The following is a 22,892-nucleotide window of genomic DNA, read 5'->3' as shown; positions in this document are numbered from 1 at the left end:
AGTTAAGGCTTTTAGAGCACTTTAATGATAGTAGTATCATTTGGCAGTGTAGAGCAGACTATAGGCGTGGACCTAGAGTTGGTAGAGCTTGCACTGTATTGAGGTACGAAAGTACTGTTCGAGATATCCTGACTGAGTATGCATGTATTATGTGACCGCATGATTTATATGCCATGATATTATGCTGCATTCATTTGCATCTTGCTGTATCTCCTTCGAGATGTCTGTTAGTAGGGTTGTACCCTATCCTGTTAGTGGATGGACTTCCATCGATTTGGGTCCGGCGTTTCCACGGTTATCTCGGTATGGGAGCCACCTCCTGAAGCGACGGCACAGCGTGCTACATACCAGGGCCCGGTCTGTCTCTGTTATCTGATCCTTGACCTCGAGTCTATAGGAGTTCACTTTGCATGCATGTATACTCATACTCTCGCACTGAGCGTTTTATGCTCACGTCTCGTACTCTGTATTTTTATGGACACCCTATTCCATGGGGCAGGTTTGCGATTGGACGAGGAGGGTGGATCCAGGAGGGGCTAGTCAGTGGTTGGCCAGCTGGAGCTTCGCTTAGGTTTTATTACTGTTGTTTTGGGTTTATACAGCTATTCGATTTGGTTGTATATTTTTGGATAAATTACAGATTCCTTTACTTGGGATTGTATAATGTTTTGGATTCCGCAGTTTTATTCTGATATCTGTTTTATTAAGTTAATTGCATGCATAAGTTCTGTTCAGTAGGTGATCCGGGTAAGGGTCACTACATTTATGGTATCAGAGCATGCAAAAGATTTCTTGGGATTTAGTCTCATCTTGAGGTATTTTTGTAGATGTCAAATCGTGATGACCAGAGTTCTCATGGCAGTGTTGGCGGGCGTTGGGGTGATGCCGACCGGGAGCCTCGTCGAGAACGGCGTCATCGTCATCATGACGACGAGCGTTTCACTGTGCGTCGATTCTTAGCTATGGGTCCTAAGCCCTTAGTTGGAGGTGAGTCTCCGGAGGATGCGGAGAACTGGTTAGACCGCATGGAGACGACTTTTCAGACTTTTCAATGCACCGATGAGCAGAAGGTGGAGACCCTTGGCTATCTTCTGGATGGGCGTGCGCGCAGGTGGTGGAGGTTTACTTCTACACCTTTTGTTACGGCGAGAGGAGTGGCCACCTGGGCCGAGTTCCGCACAGCTTTCCAAAAGCGGTATTTTCCTTCGGCACTCCGTCAGTCGAAAGCAGGCGAGCTACTGAGTCTGCGACAGGGAACCATGTCTATCGATGAGTATCAGCAGAGGTTCTTTGATCTGCTATCCTACTGCCCCGAGATTGCTGATAGCTCAGAGATGAAGTATAATCTGTTCCTTCAGGGCCTTAACCCTGAGATCCATGACCGTGTGGCGGTTGGTGACGACATGTCCTACGAGGGTTTGGTGAGCCATTGTCACCAAGCGGAGGACAGCATTCGGCGGAACAGGTCTTTCCCTCAGTCGAGGCCTGCTAGTTCTTTGGGTCCCCGTGCCCAAACTTTCAAGAAGTCTGGATCTTCTTCTTCCTCTGGTTCTGGAGGTATTTTCCGTTTTGGTAAGAAGGACAAGTGTGATCACTGTGGGAAGAACCATCCATCCGACAAGTGCCGTAGAGCTTCTGGAGCTTGTTTCCGTTGTGGAGAGACTGGTCATATCCGGAGGGATTGTCCACAGTCTGGGGGAGGTGGTTCTGGTTCAGGATCGGGTTCTCAGGCTACCGTACAGCAGAGGTCGCAGGGACAGTCTGTTGGGAGTTCTCATTTGAGGCCACGAGCTTCTGGCCAGGTGTTTGCCCTGAGACATGATCAGCCTGTGGAGGAGAATGAGAAAGTCATCGCAGGTACATTTCTGCTTTATGGTATACCTGCTCTTGTACTTATTGACACTGGTGCATCTCATTCCTTCATTTCTGCACGTTTTGTTAAGAGGCATAAATTTCCATGCATTGCACTAGACGTAGTGATGTCTGTTTCTACTCCGACGGGCCAATCTGCTTTGGCTAAGCGTCTAGTGATGGGTTGCCCTTTAGAGTTCGAAGGGAACATTCTGTTAGCGAATCTCATGGTCCTGGCGATGGACGACTTTGATTGCATTATGGGGATAGATATGTTGACTACCTATCGAGCTTCAGTGGACTGCTATCAGAGATTAGTACGCTTTCATCCGGAGGGGAGTGAGAGCTGGTTTTTCTATGGTGAGGGTGCGCGACCCCCGATGCCTTTGGTATCAGCTTTGAGAGCCTGTCGAGCTCTAGAGTCTGGCGGGGAAGGCTACCTTATCTATGCAGTTGAATTGTCCGCTGAGAGTATTGGGATAGAGAGCATTCCTGTTGTGGATGAATTTCCAGATGTGTTTCCTGATGAGATTCCGGGTTTTCCTCCTGCTAGGGAAGTCGAGTTTGGCATAGAGTTGATGCCGGGTACTTCGCCTATTTCTAGAGCACCGTATCGTCTGGCTCCGTCAGAGATGCGTGAGTTAAAGAATCAGCTACAGGATCTTTTGGACAAGGGGTACATTCGTCCTAGTGTATCTCCTTGGGGAGCTCCTGTTCTCTTCGTGAAGAAGAAGGATGGGTCGATGCGTCTGTGCATTGACTATCGGCAACTGAATCGAGTGACTGTGAAGAACAAGTATCCGTTGCCTCGTGTTGATGACTTGTTTGACCAGCTGCAGGGCACATCAATTTACTCCAAGATTGACTTGAGATCTGGGTATCATCAGTTGAGAGTCCGTGATCAGGACGTAGCCAAGACTGCATTCCGTACTCGCTATGGGCATTACGAGTTTCTAGTGATGCCATTTGGTTTGACTAATGCGCCGGCTATATTCATGGATCTGATGAACCGTGTCTTCAGGGAGTATTTGGACAAGTTTGTCGTGGTCTTCATTGACGACATCTTGGTGTATTCGCGTAATACGGAAGAGCATGTTTCTCACTTGCGGTTGGTACTGCAGACTCTTCGAGATGAGCAATTGTACGCCAAGCTGAGCAAGTGTGAGTTCTGGATGGATAGAGTGGTTTTTCTTGGCCATATCATATCCAGGGAGGGGATTTCGGTTGATCCAAGCAAGATTGAAGCGGTACTTAATTGGTCGCGTCCGACGACAGTTGCTGAGATCCGTAGTTTTCTGGGTCTAGCAGGGTATTATCGTCGCTTCATTCTGAACTTCTCTCAGTTAGCTCGACCGTTGACGCAGCTTACCCGCAAGGGTGTGGATTTCGAGTGGTCCTCCGAGTGTGAGGAGAATTTCCGTGAGCTTCGACGGCGGTTGACTTCTGCGCCGGTGTTGGCATTACCGTCAGGATCTGGAGGGTATGTAGTTTACACGGATGCTTCTCTTCAGGGGTTAGGTTGTGTCCTGACTCAGAATGGGCATGTGATCGCATACGCTTCTAGACAGCTGAAGCTTCACGAGGACAACTACCCAGTCCATGATTTGGAGTTAGCAGCCATTGTGTTTGCTTTGAAGATCTGGCGTCATTATCTGTATGGCGAGAAATTTGAGATCTTCACCGACCATAAGAGTCTCAAGTATTTGTTCACTCAGGCGGAGTTGAACATGAGGCAGAGACGTTGGATGGACTTGCTTAAGGACTATGATTGCGAGATTAAGTACCATCTGGGAGCTGCTAATCTCACCGCTGATGCTTTGAGTCGCAAGGTGCGACTATCCGCACTTCAGACTTGTTCGATATCTAGTGCGATCAGTGACTGTTGTACTTCAGGTTATACCTTCAAGCATAAGAAAGGTATGCAGAGTATCCAGATGTTTGCGATATTATCTGAGCCAGCTTTGTACTCGCGGATCCGAGATGCTCAGATGTCTGATTCGAAGACCCAGCGTTTAGCTCGTCTAGCTAACGAGGGTAGCTCGTCTGGATTTCATTATCAGTCAGATGGCTTTCTATGTTTGTCTGGTAGGCTTGTGATTCCACAGGATGAAGAGTTGCGAGAGGAGATTTTGTCTCAGGCACATCGCACTAAGTTGAGTATTCATCCTGGGAGCAACAAGATGTACAAGGATCTACGTACTCATTTCTGGTGGAAGGGAATGAAACGCAGTGTTTATCAGTTTGTTTCGAGATGTTTGGTGTGTCAACAGGTCAAGGCAGAGCACCGACGACCTGGAGGATTGCTTCACAGTCTGCCTATTCCTGAATGGAAATGGGAGTTTATCACTATGGACTTTGTGACCCATTTGCCGGTATCCCCGAAGAACTGTGATGCTATCTGGGTTGTGGTGGACCGACTCACCAAGTCAGCGCATTTCATTGCCTATAGCCGGGAGTACAATGTGGATCGTATGGCTCGGTTGTACATTCAGGAGATCGTTCGACTTCATGGAGTGCCTGTGAGCATTGTCAGCGATCGGGACCCCAGGTTTACTTCTAGATTCTGGGGGAGTGTTCAGCGTGCGATGGGTACTACTCTCAGTTTGAGTACAGCCTATATTCGGAGACTGATGGTCAGTCAGAGTGCACTATCCGTACGTTAGAGGATATGCTTAGAGCGTGCGTCATGGATTTTGGTTCAGCCTGGCAGGATCATTTGCCATTGATCGAGTTCGCTTACAACAACAGCTATCATACTAGTATTGAGATGGCACCTTTTGAGGCATTGTATGGGCGACGTTGTCGTACTCCACTCCTCTGGGAAGAAGTGGGGGAGAGACAGGCTGAAGGACCGGAGTTTATCCAGCAGGCGATAGACATTGTTGATCAGATCAAGAAACGGATTAAGACTGCACAGGATCGTCAGGCCAGCTATGCTAATATCAAGCGTAGGCCTTTGCAGTTCGAGGTCGGGGAGAAAGTGTTTCTGAGAGTGTCACCTTTCCGCAAGATTCTCAGATTTGGCCTTAAGGGCAAGTTGTCTCCCAGATTTATCGGTCCGTTTGAGATCTTGGAGAGTATTGGTGATTTGGCTTATCGACTAGCTTTGCCACCGCATCTCTCCAGCATTCACGACGTGTTCCACGTATCTCTGTTGCGACGGTATGTGGCGGATGAATCTCATATTCTGCAGCGATCTGAGGTTCAGGTAGACAAGGATTTGACTTATGTTGAGAAACCTCTTCGTATCCTGGATTATAAGGATAAGGTTTTACGGAACAAAGTCATTCCTTTGGTTTTAGTTCAGTGGCAGCGCCGAGGCACTGAGGAAGCTACTTGGGAGCTTGAGGACAGGATGCGTAAAGACCATCCTGAGTTGTTTTGATTTCATTCTTTAAGTTGTATTCAGTTGCAAACTCTGTAAACGTTTGATTTGAATAAAGAATGTTTCTGATTTCTGTATTTGCATTCGGTACTTAAGATCTGATTTCGAGGACGAAATATCCTAAGTGGGGGAGAATGTAGTAGCCCGTGCCCTAATTGAGTAATTAAAGGATTAATGCTAATTAATTGAATTAGGCATCGGACGGATCGGAAGCTCCGAAGGCACGATCGGAAGCTCCGAACAGGATCGGAAGCTCCGATGAGCGATCGGAGGCACCGATGTTATTACGTCAGGCATGACGTGAGGTTGGATCGGAAGCTCCGATCAGGACCGGAGGCTCCGATCACCCCTATCCGGAGTCATCAAGTGATATTTTGACACGTGGCAGATCAGGATCTTCGGAAGCTCCGATGGCAGGATCGGACGTTCCGATCGAGGTTCGGACGTTCCGATCAAGGATCGGAAGTTCCGATCGTTGTCTATAAATAGAAGGCCGAGACTTCACTTTCATTTGCCAATTCCGAGTTCTCCTTTCCTTTCTAGTCCTTTTGGAGCTGTTCTAGTCTTCTTAGGCTTGGTCCGGAGGTCGGAGAGGCGTTCGGTAATCGTAGCGGAGTTGTGCCCAAGTTCTGGAGGCATCGACATCAAAGGGCTAACGACGGACGAAGGTATAGCTTTTGCTTCCTATAAATATTTAGGAGTATGCAATAGCTTAGTTAAGGCTTTTAGAGCACTTTAATGATAGTAGTATCATTTGGCAGTGTAGAGCAGACTATAGGCGTGGACCTAGAGTTGGTAGAGCTTGCACTGTATTGAGGTACGAAAGTACTGTTCGAGATATCCTGACTGAGTATGCATGTATTATGTGACCGCATGATTTATATGCCATGATATTATGCTGCATTCATTTGCATCTTGCTGTATCTCCTTCGAGATGTCTGTTAGTAGGGTTGTACCCTATCCTGTTAGTGGATGGACTTCCATCGATTTGGGTCCGGCGTTTCCACGGTTATCTCGGTATGGGAGCCACCTCCTGAAGCGACGGCACAGCGTGCTACATACCAGGGCCCGGTCTGTCTCTGTTATCTGATCCTTGACCTCGAGTCTATAGGAGTTCACTTTGCATGCATGTATACTCATACTCTCGCACTGAGCGTTTTATGCTCACGTCTCGTACTCTGTATTTTTATGGACACCCTATTTCATGGGGCAGGTTTGCGATTGGACGAGGAGGGTGGATCCAGGAGGGGCTAGTCAGTGGTTGGCCAGCTGGAGCTTCGCTTAGGTTTTATTACTGTTGTTTTGGGTTTATACAGCTATTCGATTTGGTTGTATATTTTTGGATAAATTACAGATTCCTTTACTTGGGATTGTATAATGTTATTGGATTCCGCAGTTTTATTCTGATATCTGTTTTATTAAGTTAATTGCATGCATAAGTTCTGTTCAGTAGGTGATCCGGGTAAGGGTCACTACAATTTTCTAAAAGGTGGCCGCCCCCTCTCCCTTTGCTCGAAAAGAAATCCAGCCTGTGATTTTGAATTACAGTCTGGTTTAACGGATCAAATTCGTTAATCTCTTCGTAGAAACTTCTGATAGATTTTTTAGTGCAATCTATCAGAGGGATTAAATATCCGTTCGTGGACCTGATTGAAGAACAGTTCGTCCATCAGTTCCAGGGATATACAACGAGAGCAGAGAAATCTGTTGGTGTCCAAAATCTCGATTCGAGATTAAAGGTAAAAATTTTATAATTGTTATTTAATTTTTACACACACAATTTAATCGTAAGGTTGATACCTATTATGGAATCGTTCCATACAAAAATTTTTAAACTTCCGCTGCACCGGGTATCAATCCTAATTGATCTGATCGCCGCGTTCTCCAACAGTAAGATCTATACTCTCACATTGTCACACAGGTCCGATTGGAGGTCACTTTGGCGCGGGTTGTACCGCTGCTAAAGTACTTCAGTCAGGATTTTATTGGCCTTCATTGTTTAAAGATTCTTATACCTATGTGATTACTTGTGATGCTTGTCAGAAAATTGGTAATATTTCTAGGATACATGAGATGCCCCTAAATAATATTCTTGTTTGTGAAGTTTTTGATGTATGGTGTATAGATTTCATGGGACCGTTTCCCGCGTCTGAAGGAAACAAATATATCTTGGTTGCAGTCGATTATGTGTCTAAGTGGGTTGAAGCACTTGCATGTAGGACAAATGACTCTAGGGTGGTTGTGAAGTTTTTGAAAAAAATCATATTTTCTAGATATGGTACCCCTAGAGCCATAATTAGTGATGGAGGAACCCACTTTTGTAATCAGCAATTTGATACACTTTTGACAAAATATGGGGTCACTCACAAGGTTACAACACCTTATCATCCCCAGACTAGTGGGCAAGTTGAGATTTCTAATAGGGAGTTGAAAAGAATTTTGGAAGAAACTGTGAATTCAAACAGGAAAGAGTGGTCGAATAAATTAGATGATGCGTTATGGGCCTATCGTACTGCTTTTAAAACACCTATAGGAACTTCTCACTTTAGGTTGTTATATGGCAAAGCGTATCATCTACCTATTGAACTTGAGCATAAAGCACTATGGGCTACTAAATTTCTGAATTTTGATGTGCAGACTACAGGTGAAGAACGTTTGCTACAGTTGAATGAACTTGAGAAGCTTAGGTTGAATGCCTATGAGAATGCCAGAATTTACAAAGAAAAAACCAAGAAATGGCATGATCAGCGCATTGTCTCACGTGAGTTCGAGGTAGGCCAAATTGTTTTATTATATAACTCACGATTGAATCTCATGCCAGGAAAGCTACGTTCAAGATGGTCAGGACCATTTACTATCAAGCAAGTGATGCCGTATGGTACAATAGAAATTTATAGTCCTGCCACAGGAGCATTCAAAGTTAATGGGCAAAGGATAAAAGTTTATCGAGGTGGTATCGTGGATCAAACACAGACCACCGTCGACTTGCAAGACCCGATAAATTAAAAAAGAAGGTACAGTCGAGCTATAGACTATAAATTTAGTGCTGTCTGGGAGGCAACCCAGTGTTTATTTTTATGGTTTGAATTTTTATTTTAGTTTTGTTTTTGGTATTTTTTTGTTTTTAATGTTTAAGTTTTTGTTTGGTTTTATTTTGCAGGCAAAGTGGCGGCTGTTTTAATGTATTGCGCACGCGCGAGGTCCCTTCCTCGTGCGCGCGCAGGCTTTTCTTCCAGGGGATCTCCGCACTGGCCGCGCGCGTGCGAGCTTCTTCCTCGCGCGCGTGCAGTACAAGCATACAGAGAACTGTAAATATAGTCTTGTGCGCGTGCGAGTAACACAGACAAAAAAAGCGGGCTTCTCTTCTTTTCTTTTCTTATCTTTTCTCCCATTCTCTTCTCTTGTCTTCCTTCTCCTCTCCCATAAACCCTAAATCCCCAATTCCCTACTCTCTAATTCCTCCATAAATTCTTGACAATTGCTCGTATTTTGCAGATCTTTGGAGTTTATCGTCGCAATTCAAGTTCCGGTCCGCCAATTTCTGTCAGAACCCTCAAATTTCGCACTCCTCACCTCCATGCCGCTACTCACCACCGTCGACCGCCGCCCACCACCACCTTTTTTCCGGCCGACCACCACCATTCCAGCCAAGCAATTCCGTTCGTTCGGCCTTATCGCTGCTAGCGCCTCTTCCTCCGCGAAACTATCCCATTGGTTCGTCTCTCGGGAAGCCCAAGAAAGGTACGAATGCTCAACTCAATCGCAATCCTATTGCTGAGTGTGGTTTGTCTTTGGATTGTAATGATTTTGTGGCTTTGGGGATAAATAAGAGAAAATGGAATGTATTTTGCAAAGTGCCCAAACCCGCCATTGTTCCGGTGGTTCGGGAATTTTATGCTAATGCCCCTGCCCGAGAGGACTCTATAGCGTTTGTTCGAGGAAAACTTGTGTCGTTTGATGCTGAAACCTTGAATAGGTTATTTGATACTCCTGCTGTGGATGATAGTCAATTTAGAAATTTTAAGGCGAATCCGGACTATAATTTGATTTTGAGAGAGACGTGTTATTCGGGTGTTCAGTGGCACGATCCCCTCCAGTTCACTCATTTTCCGAAGAGATTTCTGAAACTTGAGCCGGCGTTATGGTATGCTTTCATAGCCCGGCGACTTTTACCAGTGCTCCACACAGTTGACGTGCAGGCTGATAGGGCAATTCTTGTGTATGCTATCACGAAGTGGTGGCCGGTTGATGTGGGCACTCTTGTCCACGATTCCATTCTTTATTCGATGCGGACTCCGACGGTGGGCCTCTACTTTCCCCACACCATCACAGAAATTTGTCGCCAGGCGGGTGTGCAGTTTAATCCCGATGAGGAATGGCTCCCGCCTTCAAGACCGTGGATGAGAAGCTTGCCACTTCCAAGCAAGCGAAGCGCAATTTGGAATTTTATAGCGGTCAGCATCATGTTGGGAGCTCCTCTAGCAGTCGACCACCGCCTCAGACCACCCCTCCTCGCCGCACCGCTTAGGACATGGCCGTTGAGAGCTCCGCTTTCAACCACTATGCCATGAATTATTTTCAGACCACTTCCACTCATCTCCAAAATGTGGAAGACATGATGCGCAGCATGGCGATGCAGTTGGGGCTTGACACCTCGGGCTTCCGAGCGGCACATCATTATCCACCTCCATTCTCGTTCCAGTCTGACATGCCGGCCCAGTTTTCTCTGGTGGCATCGCAGGATCCTTCCATTCCAGACGACGAGGACGAAGATTAGCCACCAGGGGAGTCTTCTTGTTTTGCTTTTCGTTGTTTCATTTGAATTTTGTTTCTGTTGTCATTGTTTGTATTCTGAATTATTGAGGGCAATGCTTTAGATAAGTATGGGGGGTGTTTAGTATTAGTTGTCGTGTTTTGTGTTCATTCTGTTGCATATCATTCGGTTTAGTTGTTTAGTTTTTATGTTTCGTAGTAATCATGCATATCATGTATTGTCGTTTGTATGGTCGGTGCAAGTTGAATGAAATATGTTAGCCAATGATGATTGAGTGGAAAAGAAAAATAGTGTTGGAAAATTTTTGCTAAATTTTTGCTTTAGATTGCACATGAAAAGCTATCGGTTGCCTCGTGAATACTATTAAGCACGCATGTTAGACCTGTAGTGTAGTGATGTAAGTGATGAAGTCCATGTTTGTTTGACCATTTCACGGCAATAGATGTTTGTTGATCATGATAGTGTCTTTGGATTCTTGATGATTTTAGACATTACATGTATAATCTTGGGCATACCTATAAAGTTTTTGAAAAATGCTTTTGGTTGTTTAAGTTGACTCCATCCGGGTTACGAGCGAGGAATTGAAATCCTAATTTCATGTTTTTGACTAAGTATGCGGATTCCATGGGGTTAACGACTAATTTTTGAAAATTACAGTTCCATCCGAGCGTGGAAAATGGTTGAAATCCTAACCAATTTTTCATAGCTAAGTCTGCGGGTTAAATGGGATTGTAGCTCCATCCGGGCTTGGACAATGATTGAAATCCTAATCATTGTTCCATAGCTAAGTTTGCGGGTAATTATTGGGGCGTTAGAAAATTAATTGCAAAATCAATAGGTATGTGTAAATTTCAAGAAAATGCAATTTTTTGTGTTTGAGATTGTTGAGATGACAGAGTACTAGATTGTGATACTTACATTGAATTGTCATAGGTCGCTAAACATTCTTAGGATGGATTCTTTTGAAATTGTATGAAACTGGAATAACATGGCACACACACACGTTTTGTTCAACTGCACAGTGTATTGTGGACAATCGAAAGTTGTTTTAGTGTTTGAAATTTAATTAGGACTCGTCTGAGGCTATATTGTAAATGGCTCGTTCATACTTGTGTCATTGCATTGTGTTGTTGCATGTCTTGCTCGAGGGCAAGTAAGATTTAAGTATGAGGGTGTTGATAATTGTGTTTAGTATGCATTATTTTCGTGTTATTTTATTTTTTTTTTTGCATGCTTTTATTTTATTTTCGTGAGTTTTGTTAGTATTTTATTTTATTTGCATGCATTACACTCACCTGGTTGAATTTTTTTAGGAAAATAAGAAATTTCGGAACTTTCTGTGCAGAAAAGGCGCGCGCGCGCGAGGTCTACTCCTCGCGCCTGCGCAGAAGCAATTCCCAGAGACATTCAAGCCAAGGCGCGCGCGCGCGAGCTCCTTCCCCGCGTGCGCAGAAGAGATGACCAGAGAGTTGCAGGGAAGCCGCGCGCGCACGAGCTTCTTCCTCGCGTGCGCGCGTGTTTGGGATGCGTGGTATTCGAGATTTATAGGTCAACGAGGATTCTAATTGGCGATGACCCTATAAATATAAGTTTATTGTTATTTTTTAGAACTTTTTGTCTTTTTGAGTACGCGCGAAGCTTAGGCGGCTGCTGAACAATTTTCTCCAGTTTTTCTTCTACTCTCGTATTTCTTTAGTTTATGATTTTAGACTTTGTTTTAATTAATTATGTTTATTAGTGAGTAGTAGTTTTTATTCGATCAAGGCCACATGATTGAGCCAGACAATTTATGTATAAAACTTGATATGTTTATTTGAGATTTTCAGACTTGATTTGATTTTATTGTTTATCGAATTTATATTTGTCTTGTGAATTTCCTGGCCAGTTATTTGCTTGCATGTTAATTGATTCCAATTCGACAGAGGAGGTTCGATTTTGATCACTTTGATAATCAACATAGTGTAAAACCGACTATAAATAAAATTCGATTTCATTATGCGGTTTAGGTGTTTACTGAATTTTCACAGTTATTCATGCATTCAAATTTGATTAGAATTACGAAAGATTAGTTCATCAATATTTGAATAGGTTTGATTGTTCTAGAAATAGTCCTTTGAACAAATTAGGAAAATTACCGTGAATTAAGATTAAGTCTGATGTCTTAGATCGACTGCTTGTTACATGAATTGTTTGGTACCTACGTGAGTCCTTGACTGAACTTTTTCCCATATTTGAATTAATCCAAATTTCTGCTACGTTTTAATTAATTTAATTTTAGTTGCAATCTTAATTTTTAGTTTAAAATCTGAATCGCTATTTTTGATTAGTCTAGATTAAGTAGAAATAAATATGTTATGGTAGTCATAATTATACAGTCCCTGTGGGTTCGACATTCGAATTTTATTCACTATCTATAATTTGACCTGGTACGCTTGCCAGTTGAATTCACTATCTACAATTTAACCTGGTACGCTTGCCAATTGATTTTTAATCATACCGATTTAGCCGGTCATGCTTCAAAACACCAGAACTATGAACAGAACTTAAGGAGACAATATGGAACGAAATGGATAAAAGAACTTAACGAAAGAGGGCTTAAAGATTTCATATGTACTGCTCATATCAAGAAGGTGCATCTTCTTTTCGGAAGCTCATCACATAAGAACTCCAAAGTTAACCGTGCTTTACTTGGGGCAATTATAGGATGGGTGACCCCGTGGAAAGTTTCTCAGGGTGCATGTGAGTGAGGATATAAGCACACTGAAAAGACCCGTCTTGATCAAGTGGGTCGTTACAATGTAACAGGCAGTGTTCATTGCTTTAGCCCAAAAATATTTTGGTAGAGAATGCTCACATATCATGGTCCTCGCAATCTCCACAAGTGTCCTATTTTTCCTCTCAACGACCCCGTTTTGTTGAGGAGTCCTAGGACAAGAAAAATTGTGACCGATGCCTTTCTCTTCACAAAAATTTATAAAACTCTCATTTTGAAATTCAGTTCCGTGGTCACTACGGATCTGTTTGATAGAAAGATTTTTCTCATTCTCAACTCGTTTGACAAAAGTTTTAAAATAATCAAAGGCATCATTTTTGTGGGCTAAAAACAATGTCCATGTGTAACGTGAGAAATCATCCACAATGAAAAATGCATACAGCTTCCCTCCTAGACTAGCGTTCCTTGATGGACCACATAGATCTAGGTGAAGAAGTTCAAGGGGCATAGAAGTTGATATAAAATTTTTGCTTTTAAAAGATTCCCTTGTGTGTTTGCCAAGTTGACACGCATCACAAACAGAATCTAATTTTAAATTGAGTTTTGGCATACCAACAACTAAATCAAGTTTAAAAAGTTTTTCTATGGTACTAGGACCAACATGACCTAGTCGTCTATGCCAAAGAATGTTATCATCAACATTCAAGGATACAAGGCTTTTGATGTTTGATAAAGATAAATTATTTAAAGAAACCTTGTATACATTTTCACTTCTATATCCTTTGAAATTTATGGATTTGTCAGATGTGAGTGTATAGTGCAGTGTTGGGGAGTGAATTTGACTTCATAACCTCTATCGCACAATTGACTTATGCTTAGTAGATTATGCTTAAGTCCTTTCACTAGGAGTACATCATCAATTAAGCAGGATTTAGAAATACCTATTGAGCCGATTCCTTCGATAACTCCTTTGTTGTTTTCTCCAAAGGTGACAGATCCCTTCTCCTTTGGTTTGATGGATTGGAGTAGGTCCTTGTTCCCCGTCATATGTCTAGAACAACCACTGTCTAGATACCATATGCTAGGGAGAACATTTTTCCTATTTCCCTACAAGAATTTGATATTGGTACCCTTTAGTTCTTTTGGGTCCAAAGTGTTAGAAAAGAGAGATACAAAATAGACTTCTAAGAGTTCAGTCTCTCATAGCAACATCATCGCCACTTTCTAAGAGTGCTCCCAGTAGTAGGTAGGGCTATGGCCTTTTTAAAAACCTATTTCCTTGGACAGATCAGCGTTCATCAGGAAGACCAGTCGCAAGTCAAGGAAGTTTAAACTGGTCTATGATGAACTCCCTTAGATCATGATCTCATAATGCCAACTGATGAGTTGTTAAGTACTCTTAGGCCTCCATTTCATATAGCTCTTTTGATCATATTAAAATCTTAAAGATCTACATTTATGTCTAGCATAAACTATTTTACAACAATAAGAGCATGTAGGGGGTGATCTCATTTTTGCTTTAGCAATGAGGCTAGTAAAGTCTATTGATTTCTTACCGTACCCTATTACACCCTTATCAAAACTACATTTCTGCATGCTAAGTAGATTATTCAATTTATTACTACTAACATTGAACTTATCAAAAGATTTTTCTAAGTGAGCTATGTCATCTTTTAATCTTAGGTTTTCATTCTCCTTAGAATCTAACTCATGTTTGAGGTTTTTATTTTTCTTTCTAAGTGATTTAGCCATATCAAACATATGTTTATATGCATGCAATAATTCATCATAGGAAGGTACCTTGTCATCGTCGTCAGAGACGATGTCATCACTCCTAGCCATGAGACAGATGTTGGCTTCCTCCTCGTCATCATCGCTATCACTCCAAGTGGCTATGAGTGTTTTTTTCTTTTCCTTGTCAACTTTCTTCTTGAGAGGACACTCATTTGCATAGTGGCCTTGTTGTTGACAGTTGTAGCATGTAACTTCTTTTTTCATCTTCTTTTTGAAGTTGTTTTCTCGCATAAATCTTTTGAATTTTCTTGCGAAGAGTGTCATATCATCATCTTCATCTTCTTCTTTGGATTGACTAGATAGAGCAATCCCCTTTGCCTTGATATCTTCTTTCTTTGTTTCCTTCCTTGTGGACAATTCCAACTCATGGGTTTTTAGAGTCCCATGGAGTTGATCAAGGTCATAGGAAGCGGTGTCGCCTTTGTTGGATTCTATGATGGTCGTCCTCTTTGCATCCCACTCCTTGGGTAAGGCGCGTAGAGCTCTCCTCCACACTTGCTTGGTTGGATATTGTTCTCCAAGTTGGGCTAGCTCATTGATGATTTGAGAGAGCCTTCGGAACATGGTATCAACATCCTCACTAGCCTCCATCTCAAATGTCTCGTATTTGAGTTGAAGTAGATCGATCTTTGTTTCCTTGACTTGATTGGTCCCTTCATGGCATATCTCCAATTTGTCCCAAATCTCTTTTGCGGATGAGCACATTGAGATCCGGTTGTACTCGTTCATATCTAAGGAACAATGAAGAATACTCATAGCTTTAGCATGTTGGGATATTAATTCCATATCCTCCTTGGAAAAGTCGTCCATTTTCTTAGGAATTTTGACACCCTCAACCTCTTTAGTAGGTATGTAGGGACCTTTCACAGTTACTTTCCAAAGGTCATAATCTATGGTTGGATATATAGGGACATTCGATTTTTCCAATATCCATAGTTTATGCCGTTGAAAAGAGGAGGACGATTGGTTGATTGCCCTTGAGCATAATCGCTAGCTAGATTTGCCATAGAGCCTTTTTGAAAATATTTTGTAAAAAGGTGGCTTTGATACCACTTGTTAGAACCTAATGGGGAGGGGGGGGGCGATTTAGGTTCTATTGGAAACTTTATCAATTTAAAGCGATTATGCAAATACGCAAGCGGAAGACTTAAAGCAGTTAAAAATAAGTGCGGTAAATAAATGCGTAATGTAAATAAAGCAGTAAAAGGGATAAGAGATGTTTATGGAAGTTCGACGATAAATCGTCTACGTCTCCCCTTCTTGGTTAAGATCGATTAACCAAGGATCCACTAGCACTTCAACGTCTTGGTCTTGATGGCTCCAAGGATAGCCGTACAACTCAACACGATCACCGCGCTGATACAACTCAAAACTTGGCCTTAAGGGCTCCAAGGATAGCCACAACACTCGTAAAATACACTTGGCTTCACACACAAGTGTTTACAACAACCGAGCAACCAACTCACGAAATATTACAAACAACCCTTGATTTTGAATAAAACGCTCAACTATCACTTGAATACTTTGAAGGAGAAGATGTTGTTTGCAATGAGAGATGAGAGTGAATTGGTGAGTTGAGAAGGCTTCAAATGACATGTATTTATAGGTCCCAATCCGAACGGGTTCGGGTCGTCCGAACATTGTCTGATTATTTTCAAATTTCTACGGCTGATGAACTGTTCGGGTGGTCCGAAGTCCTCTTCGGGTCGTTCGAACGGCTGCATTAAATTCATTCCGGAAATTTTTCTTCCGACAAAATCTTCATGGCCGTAAAGGAGTTCGGGTGATCCGAACCTGTCTTTGGGGCATCCGAAGTGTGCATTTCGTGGCCTCTGAGGGTGCCTCCGAGCAATTTTAAAATCATGGAAAATCTTCGGGTCGTCCGAACTATCTTCGGATCGTCCGAAGTAGTCTTCGAAGCCTCCGAGCCTGTCCTCCGATCTTTATTTAATTCTGGAAAAATAATCGGACCGTCCGAAGTGGGCTTCGGATCGTCTGAACCTGGGCAGATTCGAACCCTTGAATTTTTATTCCCAATTTTTGATTATCGGTTCTTGCTTCCAATATTGTCTATACTAAAAAGTATTATAATCTGCAAATTTCTCACTTGAAACTGTTAGTAATGATTTAACCGAATTTTGTAATCATCAAAATATTTTAATTATGAGAATTGTTAATGCATTAAAAATATTAATCTCATTACACGAGATTTGTATGCGTTTAAGGCGTAACATCTTGGTACTCGTTTGCACTTGAGTACTGTGTATCATCCTTAGACCAACGGTCAGTCAGAGCGGACGATTCAGACTCTGGAGGATATGCTCTGAGTGGTGGTACTTGACTTTAACACTAGTTTGCAGGATTCGTTGCCTCTTGTAGAATTTTTGTACAACAGCAGCTATCAGAGGAGCATCGGTATGGAACCTTTCGAAGCGTTGTACGGAAAGAAGTGCAGATCTCCTTTGTACTGGGATGAGATTTCTGAGTCACCTGAGTTGGCACCAGATATGATTCGTGACATGTTTGAGCAGTTAAAGATTATTCGATTGAGAATGAAGACGGCACAAGACAGACAGGCGAAGTATGCGAATATCAGACGCAGGCCTCTGGATTTTGATCAGGGAGACCGAGTTTTTCTTAAGATTTCTCCTTTCAGAGGTACTTTTTGATTTGGGAAGCGAGGGAAGTTGTCTCCGAGGTTCATTGGACCGTATGAGATTCTGGAGAAGATAGGTGATCTTGCCTACAGATTAGCTCTTCCTCCTTCTTTATTTGGTATTCACGACGAATTTCACGTCTCGATGTTGCGGAAGTATCATCCCGATCCTTCTCATATTTTCATCCTGACGAGGCCGAGCTTGATGAGTCGTTGCGCTACTTTGAGCGACCTATTAAGATTATTGATCGGAAGGAAAAGTAGCTCAGAACCAAGTCGATTCTGTTGGTGAAGGTTCAGTGGAGTCGTTACGTAGTCGAGGAAGCGACTTGGGAGACAGAATCTGATATGAGACAAAGATTTCCGGACTTATTTATCTGACGTCAGTCCTTATTCAGTTTCTTGATTCTTTATTCTCTATCTTATGTGTTGATTTTTTCTGATTTAGAGGACGAAATCTATTCTTAGAGGGGGAGAATTGTAACGCCCCAAATTTATCTTAATTAAGTTTATTTGAAATAATCGAAGATTATAGAATTCGAAGATCGATTTGATTTTGATTAGGGACTATTTTTCAATTTTCAGAATTTTCAAGGACTAAAATAAAAATTTGGACTTAATTAGATATTAAAGCTAGTTTGACTTATTATTTCACTCCACCCTCCTCCTCCAACTCGTCCTCCCTCCATTGAAGACCCCTAAGCTTTTCCCTAAGCTTTCAGATTTTGGTTTTTGTTCGATCTGTCCGTCAGAAATTAAATCTGAAGGCATATTCGCGATCATGGTTGCGAGAGCTACATTCTATTGTAAGTATTTCTTTGATCAGATATATTTTATTTTTTTGAGGTAGTTGAAATTCGATTCTTTTTGGGTATGATGTTCTTGAACTAGTTCTTATCGTTTATTCTCAGTCGGATCGGAAAAAGAACGTCGTTCGGAATTGTTGTGAACTTTCTTGTGATTTTCGAAAAAGGGGATTTGAGATTTGGTTGATTTGAGTTGTTTTGATGAGATTGGAGTTGTATTGAGTTGGTTTCGATATTATACTATTGTCTTCATTTTCAGTTGATCGATTTATAGTCGTTATTCCGCCGGTTTTAGTTTTGGGATTATCGATCGTTTTTATTGTTGAATCGTATTCGAATTGAGTCGTTGAATGATATTGATTCGTTTACATCTCCGTGCATATTGGTTTGAAGGCCGATAGCTTGGATTTTAGGAGTTTGAATCTCGAGAGATTGACGACGGTATAGTATTGTATTTCTTGACTATTTGATTTGAATTCGAATAGCTTTTGAATCGTATTATCTTTTGATTGTTCAGGATTGGAACTTTCGATCAAAGAGAGGTATAAGATGACATTGGATGGAATAGGACGATTAACTCGAATCCGGATTGATTCGAGTGTCCTGGAGAAATCACATACTTGCATGTCTATTTGAATTAATTGGATTATATGATTGAATGTTTTTATTTTATCATATGCATTCATATTGAGTCGTACGTTTCGTTTCATTTGAATTAGACGATATGTGGATTATAGTCGAGTGGCACTGGTAGGCGATTTACTACAGTGGCCGATCAACTCTCTATTGAATGCCTCAGAGTCTGGAGGATTGATGTATACATCGTCCACCTCGAAAGGGGAATTCGGTGTGACTGTTGTGATATTTCATCCTCGGGATCCCAACCAAAGAATCGTGGAACCGATTTACCTTTTGATTATCCAAATTGTTAATCTAGACTTTTGAAGTCATGCATTCATTTATCCTCATTTAAATACCTGAAAGTTGATGTATTTCATTTTGAGATGCTTATTTGTTATAGCATGTTTGTCTCTTTTACTGGGAATATTATTCTCACCGGATATATCCGGCTGTTATCTTGTCTTTGTATGTGTGCTTGGCGACAGGTGGGGCAGGACTGAGTCAGAGATCGCATGGCTAGGTGGTTGAGTTGATAGAAGTGAGGACTTGGTGTTTTAGAAGTCGAATATGTAATTCGAACTTGTTTTGTATTCGGATTGTAATCTAGAACCGAGGCATGTTCTATTGTTTTGAATATTGTACAACTTTAGAACTACCTTGTACTATTTTATGCATGTTTTATGAGTTTGTAGCATGTTGAAATTGAAGGATTGGATTGTGTTAGCATGGAATATGTTCTGTTGAAGCTTTCTTTTCTTTTCGGTGCAACAGGGCACGGACTCCGTGCCACGTCCGTGCAAGGGTCCGTGTCTTCTCGCATTTTGTTAGAGTGTTTTTATTTGTGAGTGCACGGACCCCGTGCCACCTCCGGGTGAGGGTCCGTGCAGAAACTCAAGTTTTTAGTACATTGATTCTGCACGGACCCGGACATGGAGGAGGTGCGGGGTCCGTGTGCCCTTCAGTAAAATGCCCGGACCCGTGCACGGATGTGTGCACCGTGCACGGGTCCGGGCATGTTCTTTAAAAAAAATTTCCTTACTTTTTCTGCCTTAAAGTTTACCCTGGATTGAATGTTTTTGTTGATTAGATGATTAGAATCAAGGTCCTAAAAGAATGGGTAGCTCCAGAATCTATCAATGCATGATTAGGTAAATCAGCAATAAGGATCATACAGGTTATAATGACAGCATCCAAGTCCACTTGCTCTTGCTTCATGGCAAACACTCGTGCTTTGGTTGGTTCCTTGGACTGGGGGAAATCCTTAGCATAATGTCCCAATTTCTTGCATACGAAACACACATTCGAGCCTATCATGCACTAGACAGGGTGAAATTTCCCACATTTAGAACATTCAACACGGTTATCGACCTTGGGAGCAGCATCGGTCGCTGGTTGCGGCCCCTAAGGTCATTGTTGGTTTTGTTGTGGACTTCATTGAAACTGCGTAGGGAACTCCCTCTTCTTATTTGTTCCTTCCTGGTCTCATCCTTGGTAGCCTACTCTCTTATTATGTGCTTCCTTTACCATGTCATTTTTTCCCTCTCGGACATCAACTCCTAATCAGCTGTCTCTCGGTATGTGGTGACTCGGATCAGTCTAACATCTTTCTGAATAGCCGCATTCAAACCCTCCATGAAGTGCTTCAGGTCTTCCTCCAGCTTTCTGCGATCAAGTGCACAAAGTAATGCCCTCTCTCAAAATTCTTCACATATTCAGCCACTGACATGCTGCCCTGAAAAATCTCTGTGAACTCCCTTTCCAACCTATTCTTTTTACTAACAATGAAGTACTTTCCATAGAACACCTTCTTGAAACCATTCCAAGTTAGTGTCGCTAGACCCATCGTCGAACGTGCCCCTTGCCACCAGATACGAGCATCATCCCGGAACATAAATATGGCACATCTCACTCTGTCTGCATTAGTCAACTGCATAAAATCAAAGATTATCTCCGGTGATCGGATCCATTCTTCAACAACAAGAGGGTCGGTGGTACCCTTAAACTCACTTGGCACTATATATTTGAACTACTTGAATATCGGGTTTGTAACACCAGCAGGGCGGCCAAGTGCTCCATTATTCTCTTGAGCCTGCAGTAGTTGTTGAATATGTTCCCCTTGAGCACGGCTCTACTCTTGCAACAATGTGGCCATACTCACTAATAGACATCTACCAAAGAATAGACCTTGAAAACATATCACATGACCCTTCAAAAAACATGTCCCCATGATTCGAATCCAAAAACGCATCAAACTCAACTCAATACCCAAAAAATCATATTTTTTACACCTTGAAACCCTTGCACCTTAAACACTCACAACTCATCGAAAACGACTCACGCTTCACGGATATATGCTATCATACATCGTTCTTTAAAAATCGTTGGGATTCCTCGCAAGAAAACAACATATACATTAGAATACATGCAGTCATATCAAAATATATAACATTTCTTGGATGACGGTTCAAAAATTGAATAAAACTTGCATTTTTCTTTCTAGGTATGGAATTTCGGACTTCGGGAATACGATTCTAGCCTTTTCACGATCGAATAACACAACAATCTATGAAAATTTGAAGGGAAAATCGATACCTAGGGAGAGGCGAAGATGACGACTCCTAGAGGAGGGAGAGAAGGAAAATATTTGACTTTTCCTCTCTCCTTTACCCCAAAAATCATTGAGTAGGCACATGTCGGCTAAGACCTCCTCATTGGTTCCGACTCTTTCTAGAGCAACTCGGCAGGATCAGTCACCTGGGCAAACAACCCTCCCCCATTCATCCAAAAGAGAAGGGAAGGTGAAAGCCAGTTCCTGAGTTCATGACTTCAGAAAATTTTATAAGCAGAAAAGAATCGTTGCTAACTTTTTGACTGCGTTATGTTTAGACTCTAATCCTTTTAACGAAAAATTTTATGGGCCGAAGGTTAGCCCAATAAACTTTAAAATACAACCTTTTGAAAATATTCCTCCAAAACCTAAAAAAAATTAAATATCATGCACGACTTTTAAAATAAAAATATGCACATAAAATATACTTGACTTAAAATTTCTTAAATCTTGTTTATAAGGTAGTCTCGATTCCCTTCATAACCAGGATTAAACATATACCTAAAAAACATCAAAACGAACTTTTTGCATAAAAATTCACAATCTAAACATCTAAACACATAATTTTAATACTAATTAATTTAATCCCCGTGAGTGGGTTTTGTGGATTTTTTCACCTTACAAATATCAATATAAGTTTTGGTGTTAAACAAGCAACTAATGACAAAAAACTGAACATGAATTTGCTCCACAACCTTAACTGGAGTACCTTAACTGGACAAGTTCATGACTAAACTAAATTATTTGACTGGATGAAGTTTTTGACTAGAGTGTTGACCTTGACTAGACTGGATACCTTAACTGGACATGGAAAACTCAATTGGACCCGAGCACAACTGAAAAGAACCAAAACTGATATACTCGGAAGAATATTCAAATTTACAAGTCACATTTGTGAAAGGACAATAAGTTGTCTCAAGTCATTTATGGATAAAGATTTTCGTACATCTCAACGAACATTTTGAAGGGCGGCAGGCGCACTACTTTGTACTATAGACAGAAATTATAACATGAACAAGAGGACAAATGAACGACCACTACTTTTGAAAGTAAATCAGTTTTTAAATTTGTGACCGTTGTAGAAGTTCTTCTATAAATAAGAGTTGTAATTCAGCTCACAGAATTTTCAAGCATTATCAAATACTCGCAAGCTTTAAAAGAGTCAACTGAACTCTCAAATACAAAAGATCAAAGATATCAAGCACACATATCAAAATCTTATTTGATCAAGTATCAAGGAACACATTTGTAGAAAACTTTGAGTTGTAATTAGGGATGCAAACGAGTCGATTCGAGCTCGAATATCATACTACTCGATCTTGACTTGACACAAATTTTTTCTACTCGAACTCGATCGAGTAGTAAATTTAAAACTCGGGCTCAACTCGTGAATGTTACGACTGCTTGAGCTCGAGATCAAAACTCTAATAGTCATGAAGAAATCCAACAAATCAGAATGCAAAACAAATATACAGAGGCAACCATCTCCCTCTAAAACAGAAATCCAACAAATCACATTGGAAAACAAATGTGCTATAGCCATAACCATGTCCACACATACGAAAACCAAAATCCAATAAATTTCTGATCTTCCCTCACGATGGATCTCTCAGATCCGTGGGTTCTTCTCTTGTTCACGCAGAACCTAGCTAGTATCAATGGTGATATCGGAACTCGTTAACAC

Source organism: Henckelia pumila, chromosome 4 (assembly GCF_033568475.1).
Source record: "Henckelia pumila isolate YLH828 chromosome 4, ASM3356847v2, whole genome shotgun sequence".
NCBI classification, from domain to species: Eukaryota; Viridiplantae; Streptophyta; class Magnoliopsida; order Lamiales; family Gesneriaceae; genus Henckelia; species Henckelia pumila.
The sequence above is the reverse complement of the archived record's forward strand: the minus strand, read 5'-3'. Positions refer to the sequence as shown.